The sequence below is a fragment of the Papio anubis genome, chromosome 14 (genome assembly GCF_008728515.1).
Source record: "Papio anubis isolate 15944 chromosome 14, Panubis1.0, whole genome shotgun sequence".
In the NCBI taxonomy this organism is placed as follows: Eukaryota; Metazoa; Chordata; class Mammalia; order Primates; family Cercopithecidae; genus Papio; species Papio anubis.
The window spans coordinates 64,154,142-64,163,532 of record NC_044989.1 but is presented as its reverse complement, the minus strand read 5'-3'; positions in this window follow the sequence as shown (position 1 = coordinate 64,163,532).

Below are 9,391 nucleotides of genomic sequence, written 5' to 3'. Positions count from 1 at the left end.
GTATTTTAACTTGGAACTCTATGTGGAAGACTTCAGTCACTTCCAAACACTGATATCTTGGGACTTGATGTAATCCTACTCACATATGTTTCACATTATACAGTGTAAAGGGAAGGGCGAGTAACCATTTTCTTCAAATGAGAAACATAACTCAAAAGAATAAATTTCCAAGCACATGAAAATTAATTTGCATACTCTTTGGAGACAGAAAGAGTTTCTTTTCATTAATTCCAGTACCCTTCAAAAATGAAAGCATAAGGAAAAATATTGTTTCTTCACTGTAAAACAACGTGACAGTCTTCAGCCTCATTTTCTCTGCCTCTGCTATCTCAGCTTCCCACTAGCTGAGTTCAGGATCTCTGCTGGCAGGTGTAGTACTACCACTCTCCCCAAACTGGTCCAACCTGGAGGCTGGATATGCTAAAGAGCTCTCAGCACAGGCTGACTCTACCTTCACTAAGCTGAGTATCAAGTCACTACCCTTGGGTTGGTAGAAACAGAGTGTTCCTTTCAACAAACACCTAATGTGCCAGGTTCTGAGCCAGGCACTGGGCAAAGGCAGATCCAGGTTTTGTGTGGCCTGAAATCATGTACTTTGGAGGCCCTTACTAAGAAAAAAAAAAAACACTTAATTGCAGACCAAAATTGGTATGAAAATGAATAGGAGAAAAAAATTGTAACAAATTTAATTTTTCAAAAACTGACAAATGCCACTAAAAATTACAAAATCCAGAAAAATGATATAATGTTTTTATTAACTTATTATCTGGCACATCTCTGTTACATTTTTCTATATTTTTGTCTGCATATTCTTTAACCATCTTTTCATATAACAATAATTATGTGAATAGAAATAAAAATAGTTATAAGAATGACAATGTTAAGCCAGGTACAGTGGTGTTTACCTATGGTTCCAGCTACTAAGGAGGCTGAGGTGGGAGGATTGCTTGAGCCCAGGAATTCAAGACCAACCTGGGCAGCATAGTGAAGATCTATGTTTAGGGTTCAAATGCTCAGAATTATAGGCATACTCTACAGATAGATGTGTGTGATACTGAAGTCTGGCAATGCCAGGAGCATAAGGTGATATCAGTGGATAGGTAAAGAAAGAAAAGGGATTTGAAAATGTGAGGTCAACCAAGGCAGATAGAATTTATGTGCACCTAATCATAGTTTTTGAAAACCATTTGCAGAATTGGTGCAAAAAAATTAAGGCAAGATTTTTTCTTTGATTTATTTCTTTTTTTAAATCAGTAGCACAAGGAACTTTGGCAGTTTGTTTCTCTTGGTAAAAATAAAAATGTCCTTTAGATAATATTCATGTTGATTATAATGAATGATACAAGTAAGTAAAATAGAACTAAGTCTGTATTTAGCATTAGAAAAAGAAAAAGTCCTTAAAAGAGTTCTGAGAGAAGTCTTAAAGATGTGCTCCAAGTTGTAGCTGCAAACAGTTTTCACAGGCCTCCCACTACTGCTAAGTCTGTAAGTACTGAACCATATGTTTCTCTCAAGTATAAAAATATGAAGTTGTAAATTTTACTAAGAAAAATTCTGTTTATCGTTATATCTGTTGAGTAGACTCCCTATTGGAAAATTGCATTAGCTAATGCCCTGCGAGTCATACCCACCAATGACATATTGCTCATTTTGTTTTTTTATGGTACTTGACTGTACTGGAACATCATGGTCTGGAAAATTATACTACTTGTTTGTACATGTGTCTTGAAGGGCTGTGTAGTCATTCTAGCTACAAAATGTTGCAACATACAACTACAAATGTGCTAGATATCATGAGTTCTTTACAAGATTAAAATAAAAAGAGATAATATGGTATTGGACTCATTTTTTATTTTATTTTATTTATTTTATTTTATTTTATTTTCTTGAGACAGAGTCTTGTTCTGTTGCCCAGGCTGGAGTGCAGTGGCACACGATCTCGGCTCACTGCAACCTCCGCCTCCCAGTTCAAGCCATTCTCCTGCTTCAGCCTCCCAAGTGGCTGGGATTACAGGTGAGCGCTACCACACCTGGCTCCTTTTTGTATTTTTAGTAGAGATGGGGTTTCAACATGTTAGCCAGGCTGGTCTTGAACTACTGACCTCAGGTTATCTGCCTGCCTCATCCTCTCAAAATGCTGGGATTAGAGGCATGAGCCACTGTGCCTGGCCTAGACTCAATTTTACCAATCAAATTAATGTAGTATTTTGGTTCCATAGTTTAGTAATTACTTATATTTACTATAATTTTAATTGACAGAAAGTGGATTATGGTCAGTGCTCAAACTTACCTGTACTTTTAGACAATGCTGTTCCATGATGTATGTTTTAAGTGTATCTTTTTAATGTAATGTGTTCTGGAACAGCCAATAAAAATTAGTCACATTTGATTCTTCATAGTTTCAGTGCCCTTAATTAATGGGGCCCTTACATTTTTTTAAGTCAAAATTACTTTGGTCTAAGATAAGACAAACCCTCCCCCAAGGCTACATATTTCATCTTTTTGTCCAGTAGTTTTACCAGTAGGTATAAGTAGAGAAACTTCTCTATTTTTTCCACTCTACTTGCTTAAGCACACTTTGCTTGTGGTGTAGGAATCTGGTTGACCCTGGCAAAATTACAAAGAAGAAACATTTGTCTTAGATGCCTGTCTCTTCTTTCCTAGAGGCACACTTCCCCACAGGGGCCCATCTCCAGCACTCTGTCCTTCTAGATTCTTCCCTTCAGTTCCTAATACCTTATTCTGTAAAATCACAAATACTATACTTTCTTTCTCCATTTAAGGTTTAGTTATTCTGTGTTTATTTTCTTAGGATCCAAGGATATCCTAGTTTATATAATTTTTTTAAATGTCAAGGCAGATTTACTCATAGGAGAGGGTTAGAATCGTCATGATCAAGGAATGTAAGAATCTTCTAGAAATAGTACCCTTTCCTCATTCATTTTGTCTCAATCATTCATTCATTTGACATATATTTATTGAATGCCTATTGTATGCCAGAAATATTCGAGGCACTTGGAATACATCAAATAACAAAACATAAAATTCCCTGTGTTTGTTTTTCATATAACAATAATTTTGTGATTTTTTTTCTATGTGCTCACATTTGTGCAATTTTATCTCTCTTGAGAGTATGAATCATTCTTTTTCATTTTGTAAGTTGTTACTTCAGTGCATGCAATTTGGATTTTTTGCAGTCTGTTTCTGCGGATCATGCTTTACGTATGTCTGTATTACTTGATGAAACACAATTTAGTGTCTCAGATGTGGCCATGTAAGTGGCCAAGTGACATACTTGCTTCTCACCATATTGAAAACAAAGTGAGAGGCTGACACTTAAAGGTCACCATTTTCATGGAGGTAAGAATATAGATCAGAATTTAGCGAGAGGCTGTGCTCAACACACATATGGCATTGGCAGTATCGTGAACAAATCCTAGACATTAAAATTTTTCCAGGACTCCTGTAACTTTGGACTAAAATGATTACTTAGATGCTCTCTTCCAAATTGCATAGAGCCATTCTCCTAAAGACATTCCATAATGGGACTTTTTTAAAAAATTCAAATGTTTCACTTTCTGCTTAGTTGAATATCACATAAAAAAAAACAAAATGAGGCCGAGTGTGGTGGCTCACACCTGTAATTCCAACACTTTGGGAGGCTGAGGCAGGAGGATTGCTTGAGCCCAGGAGTTTGAGACCAGCCTGGGCAATATAGTGAGACCTCGTGTCTACAAAATAATTTAAAAATTAGCCAGATGTGGTGGAGGCTGAGGTAAGAGGATTGCTTGAGTCTGGGAGGCAGAGGTTGCAGTGATCTGTGATTGCGCCACTGCACTCCAGCCTAGGCAACGGAGAGAGACCTTGTTTCAGAAAAAAAGAAGAAAAAACAAAAGGGAAGCATAAATATTTTGAATGAGGAATTTATCTGTGGAAAACACATAACTCTTTTTTAAAAGTTTAGCTAAGCCAGGTCAATGTGGTTAATCTTGTTTGCAATACACGAAGCTATGCTACCAAATGTGTACTCTCTTTTTCGTAGTAAAAATGTATCAATTGTTATTGTGATCATTCTGTCTCAATATAGTCTTTTAAAAAATATCTTTGTCTTGCTACACAGTCATATAAAAACTAGATGTTAAATCAGGTTTCTCCAGATGACCTAGTTTAAAACTGGTAAGGCTCCAATTTGGGGACAGAAAATGAATCTAAGAAAATTGTTGTGGTTGTTTTGCTTCAGTTAAGTTGAAGACTGCGTGCATTTATAAGATGCCTGATTTTCACCTAACCAACAACAATAAAATATAGAATATAAGAAAGAGAAGAACAGAGAGGGTTTATCATATTTCCTAAACCTTTCCTAAAATATGGCACTCTAGGGAAAAAATTATCTGCCGGAGTGTTACATGAGAACTTTATAAATATTAAAGCAGAAAAGTAAATGTATATAATATAATATTTATGGGTTCTTAATTTATAAATGCCAATGTAGTATCTTTTCAAAGTAGCTACTAAAAAAAATGACACTAATCCTTCTTCAATAATGAATGAGTTCAGCTCTCCACATCGGATAGAGGGAAAAGCAGTGAATGCGAATGTATGCTAAGTAGCCAGTCTAGGTGTGTACAAAAGAAGCAGAGAGGGAGAAGGGAGGAAGGAGGAGTAACTCCTCTGGTATGAAAAGAACCTGGGAACAAAAAAAGACATTTTCTCTCCTTTGTGCCTGCGGAACATATTTTCACTAGCCTTTACTAGGAAGAATAAGAGTATGTTTAAATACTCTTCTTATGGTTGAGGGAAAAAACTGACTCAGTGTAATTAAAGAGCAAAACCAATGGAGAAAGACTTTTAAGAAATATTTTTAGGCCGGGCGCGGTGGCTCAAGCCTGTAATCCCAGCACTTTGGGAGGCCGAGACGAGCGGATCACGAGGTCAGGAGATCGAGACCATCCTAGCTAACGCGGTGAAACCCCATCTCTACTAAAAAATACAAAAAAACTAGCCAGGCGAGGTGGCGGGAGCCTGTAGTCCCAGCTACTCAGGAGGCTGAGGCAGGAGAATGGTGTGAACCCAGGAGGCGGAGCTTGCAGTGAGCTGAGATCTGGCCACTGCACTCCAGCCTGGGCCACAGAGCGATACTCCGTCTCAAAAAAAAAAAAAAGAAATATTTTTAAATGTTTGAAGGAGATAGTTTCATTTATTTAACAGTAATTGTCATTTATTGAACTCTCACAGGGTAAGTGTAGCCAAGCACTGTGTATATTGTTTCATTTAATCTTTATAACTTTATAAGGTAGCATGATTATTTTCATGGTCCATATTAAGAAACTGAAGTTTTCAGAGATGAAACCAACCTAAAGCATTAAGATTTATACCCAGGATTTGCCAATTTTAAAGCCTGTGTCCCAAACATAACGTTGGTTCCTCATACAGTTTCAATACTGAGATTTGATTTCAAGTACTGCGATACAATTGCATACATGGGTTGTGATTTTAAATTTATAAGAATATAATAATCTTAAAACATCTCAGATTGCTAAATTTGTGCTGAGTAATTGGGCCTAAATTTTGACTTGTTTCTTCACTGTCTTTCCCTATTACACCAAGATCTTTGTTAGAATTTCCCTCTAGAAGTTTCATATTCTCACACACACACACACACACACACACCAGCTAGAGATATTTTTCCAAAAGTTCAGAATTTTAAAATCATCTTTGAAGAGTTGTCTTTCACATGTTGGTGACTCGCATTTGTAATCTATATTATTAACATTATAGAAAGAATAAGAGCTTTTTTGGACCTGCATTCTCTTATGCTCAAATTCTGCTATTAAGTGCAGGCATGTTTCATTATTTTCAAAAGGAATTTCATATGCTAGCTGACCTAAGACAACATTATTTTAGTCTTGGGCCAAAGTTTGTCTTTGGGAGGCCTCCTATCTTCCTTTGAATGCCGTTCTAACTGCTTCAGAGGTCCTTTTCTGAGACCTTCTTGATGACGCTGGCTGCTCAGAGTACCCCACCATTCCTTGACTTTTTCCTGCTTGCCCTCATTGATACACTTTTGTTCATTCACACGACAAATATTTATTGACCGTATGTCTCAAGTACAGTGCCAGATGCTAGATATACAGTGTGAGAGAAGAGACATGCTCATTGCCTTCATGGAGTTAATGATGTAAAAAGGAATTAGGTGCTAATCCAATGAATAAAGGTTGCACAAACAAAAGCAACACTGCAAATGTGAAATAGTGCTGGATATTTGGTACTGAGATTTGGCTAAGTCAGGGAAATCAGGCCAGACTTCTTTTTTTCTTTTAATTTCTATAAATTCAAGGGGTACAAGGGCAATTTTGTTACATAGATCTATTGCATAGTGGTGAAGCCAGGACTTTTAGTGTCGCCATCACTTGAATAGTGATCATTGTACCCATTAAGTAATTTCCCATCATCTAGCACCCAAACCTGCCCACCCTTCCAAGCCACCAATGTCTGTCATTCCACACTTTATGCCAAGGTGTACACATTATTTAGCTCAGACTTCTAAGTGAGAACATGTGGTATTTGTCTCTTTCTGAGTCATTTCACGTAGGATAATGGCCTCCAGTTCTATCTATATAGCTGCAAAAGACATTGTTTCATTCTTTTTTATGGCTGAATAGTATTCCATTATGTGTATGTGTATATATATATATATATATACACACACACTATACTTTTTTAATCCAGTCATCTGCTAATGGACACTTAGGTTGATTCCACTTCTTTGCTGTTGCAAATAGTGCTGCAATAAACATATGACTACAGCTATCTTTTAAAAGATTATTTATTTATTAAAAATTTTTTTTAGAGACAGAGTCTTCCTCTGTTGCCCAGACTGTGGTGCAGTGGTGCGATCATGTCTCACTGCAGCCTTGAACTCCTGGGCTCAAGTAGTCTTCCCACCTTAGCCTCCCAAGTAGCTAGGACTACAGTGTGTACCATGACACCTGGCTAATTTCCTTTTTAGTTTTTTTTTTTTTTTTTTTCCCAGAGACAGGGTCTTGCCATATTGTCCATGCTGGTCCTGAACTCCTGGCCTCAAGTGATTTTCCTGCCTTGTCTCCCAAAGCACTGAGTTTACATGTATGAGCCACTGTGCCTGGCCAGGTATCTTTTTGATATAATTATTTCTTTTTCTTTTAGTAGATACCCAGGAGTGGGATTTCTGGATCACATAGTAGTTCTACCTTTAGCTCTTTGAGAAATCCCCATACTGTTTTCCATAGAGGTTGTATGAATTTACATTCCTATTAAGAGTGTAGAAGCATTTTCTTTGCTCTTTTTTTTTTTTTTTTTGAGACGGAGTCTCGCTCTGTCGCCCAGGCTGGAGTGCAGTGACCGGATCTCAGCTCACTGCAAGCTCCACCTCCCGGGTTTACGCCATTCTCCTGCCTCAGCCTCCCGAGTAGCTGGGACTACAGGCGCCCGCCACCTCGCCCGGCTAAGTTTTCGTATTTTTTAGTAGAGACAGGGTTTCACCGTGTCAGCCAGGATGGTCTCGATCTCCTGACCTCGTGATCCGCTCGTCTCGGCCTCCCAAAGTGCTGGGATTACAGGCTTGAGCCACCGCGCCCGGCATGCTCCTTCTTAATAAGGAAGTGACACTTAGCTGCAGTTTGAAGGATAAATTAACACCGGAAAGGGGAAGGAAGGGGCTTCTGGGCTAACTACCCAGTTCTCTCTGCATTTTCCAGGCCTGAGGGAATGTGATGGCTCCAGGTTGTCCTTTTATATATTATACACACACACACACACACACACACACACACACACACAGCCTGTGGATTGACTGCTTCAGATTAGGTGGCCAACTTTGACCTACCTTTGCCAACATTCGTTATTTTTTGTCTTTTAAATAATATAATAGAATTTTAAAATTCTGACTGATGTAAGACAATATCTCATTGTGGTTTTAATTTGCATTTCTCTAATGATTAGTGATGTTGAGCATTTTTTCATATGCTGCTTGGCCATTTGGATATCTTCTCTTGAAAAATGTCTATTCTTGACCTTTGCCCACTTTGCCCAGTTTTTAATTGAGTTGTTTTGCTGTTGTTGTTGAGTTCCTTCTAGATTCTGATATTAGTCCTCTGTTGGATACATAGTTTGCAAATCTTTTCTCCCATTCTATAGGTTGTATGTTCACTCTGTTGATTATTTCTTTTGCTGTGTAGAAGCTTTTTAGTTTAAATCCCATTTGTCTATTTTTGGTTTTGTTGCTTGTGTTTTGAAGTCTTAGTCATGAATTCTTTGGCTATTCAAATGTCCAGAAGAGTTTTCCCTGGGTTTTCTTCTAGTATTTTTATAGTTTCAAGTCTTACATTTAAGTCTTTAATCCATCTTGAGTTGATTTTTTAATATGGTGCGAGATACAGGTCCAGTTTCATTCTTTTGTATATGCAAGCCAGACTTCTTAATAAGAAAGTGATACTTAGCTGCAGTTTGAAGGATGAAACAGTTTGAAAGATGAACACTGAAAAGAGGGGAAGGAAAGAAAGGCTTTCTGGGCTACCTAATTCTCTCTGCATTTCCCAGTCCTGAGGGAATGTGATTGCTCTAAGTTCTCCTTTTATATACACACACACATAGGTTGTCTGTGGACTGACTGCTTCAGATTAGGTGCCCACATTTGGCCCAGAGAGCTGTGGCTGAGTGAGGGAGAGCTCCTGGATCCTGGGCTCCTTAACAAGATCTGAGCTAGTGACAACTTCACTTACTAGAACTATGGCTGTAATAATGCATTTTGGGGACATGCTGCTGCCTCCAAGAAGCTTCCCTAGTTTCCCCAGGCAAAGTGATTGCTCCCTTCTCTTTTTTTCTCTTGTATCTTATACCTGCTTCTGTTGGTTGCACGTATCCCACGGATTGTTTCGTTTCTGTTGTTAACATGACTATCTGCCTCCCAAGTAGGCTGTATTTCTTGAGGACAGAAAATACGTCTTATGTACATCTGTTTTCCTAGAACCTAGCATAGTGACTGTACAGTGCCTTGAGTAAGCACTCAATAAATGATGCTGAATTAATGAATGAACTGACAAACTACCACTGGAGTACTTCTCAAAAATGAATGAAATAAAGAACAGGAGAGTAAGCACTCTATCCCTTCCTTCTCTTTCTCTTCCCAAGTCACCCCAGAAATATGTGTCCCATTCAACATTTCTGGCACACATATTTGGCACATGTGACACATGCTATATGGACAGGAAAGTGTGATGGCAAATATATACCAGTCATGGAATGCCCATGCTCAGCAAATACCTACATGGCATTTTAGAGCCAGCCCAAGTCCTGCATTTGGACTGGGATTGAATATGGAAATACTATAGGAAATAAACAGCAAGTTCTTATG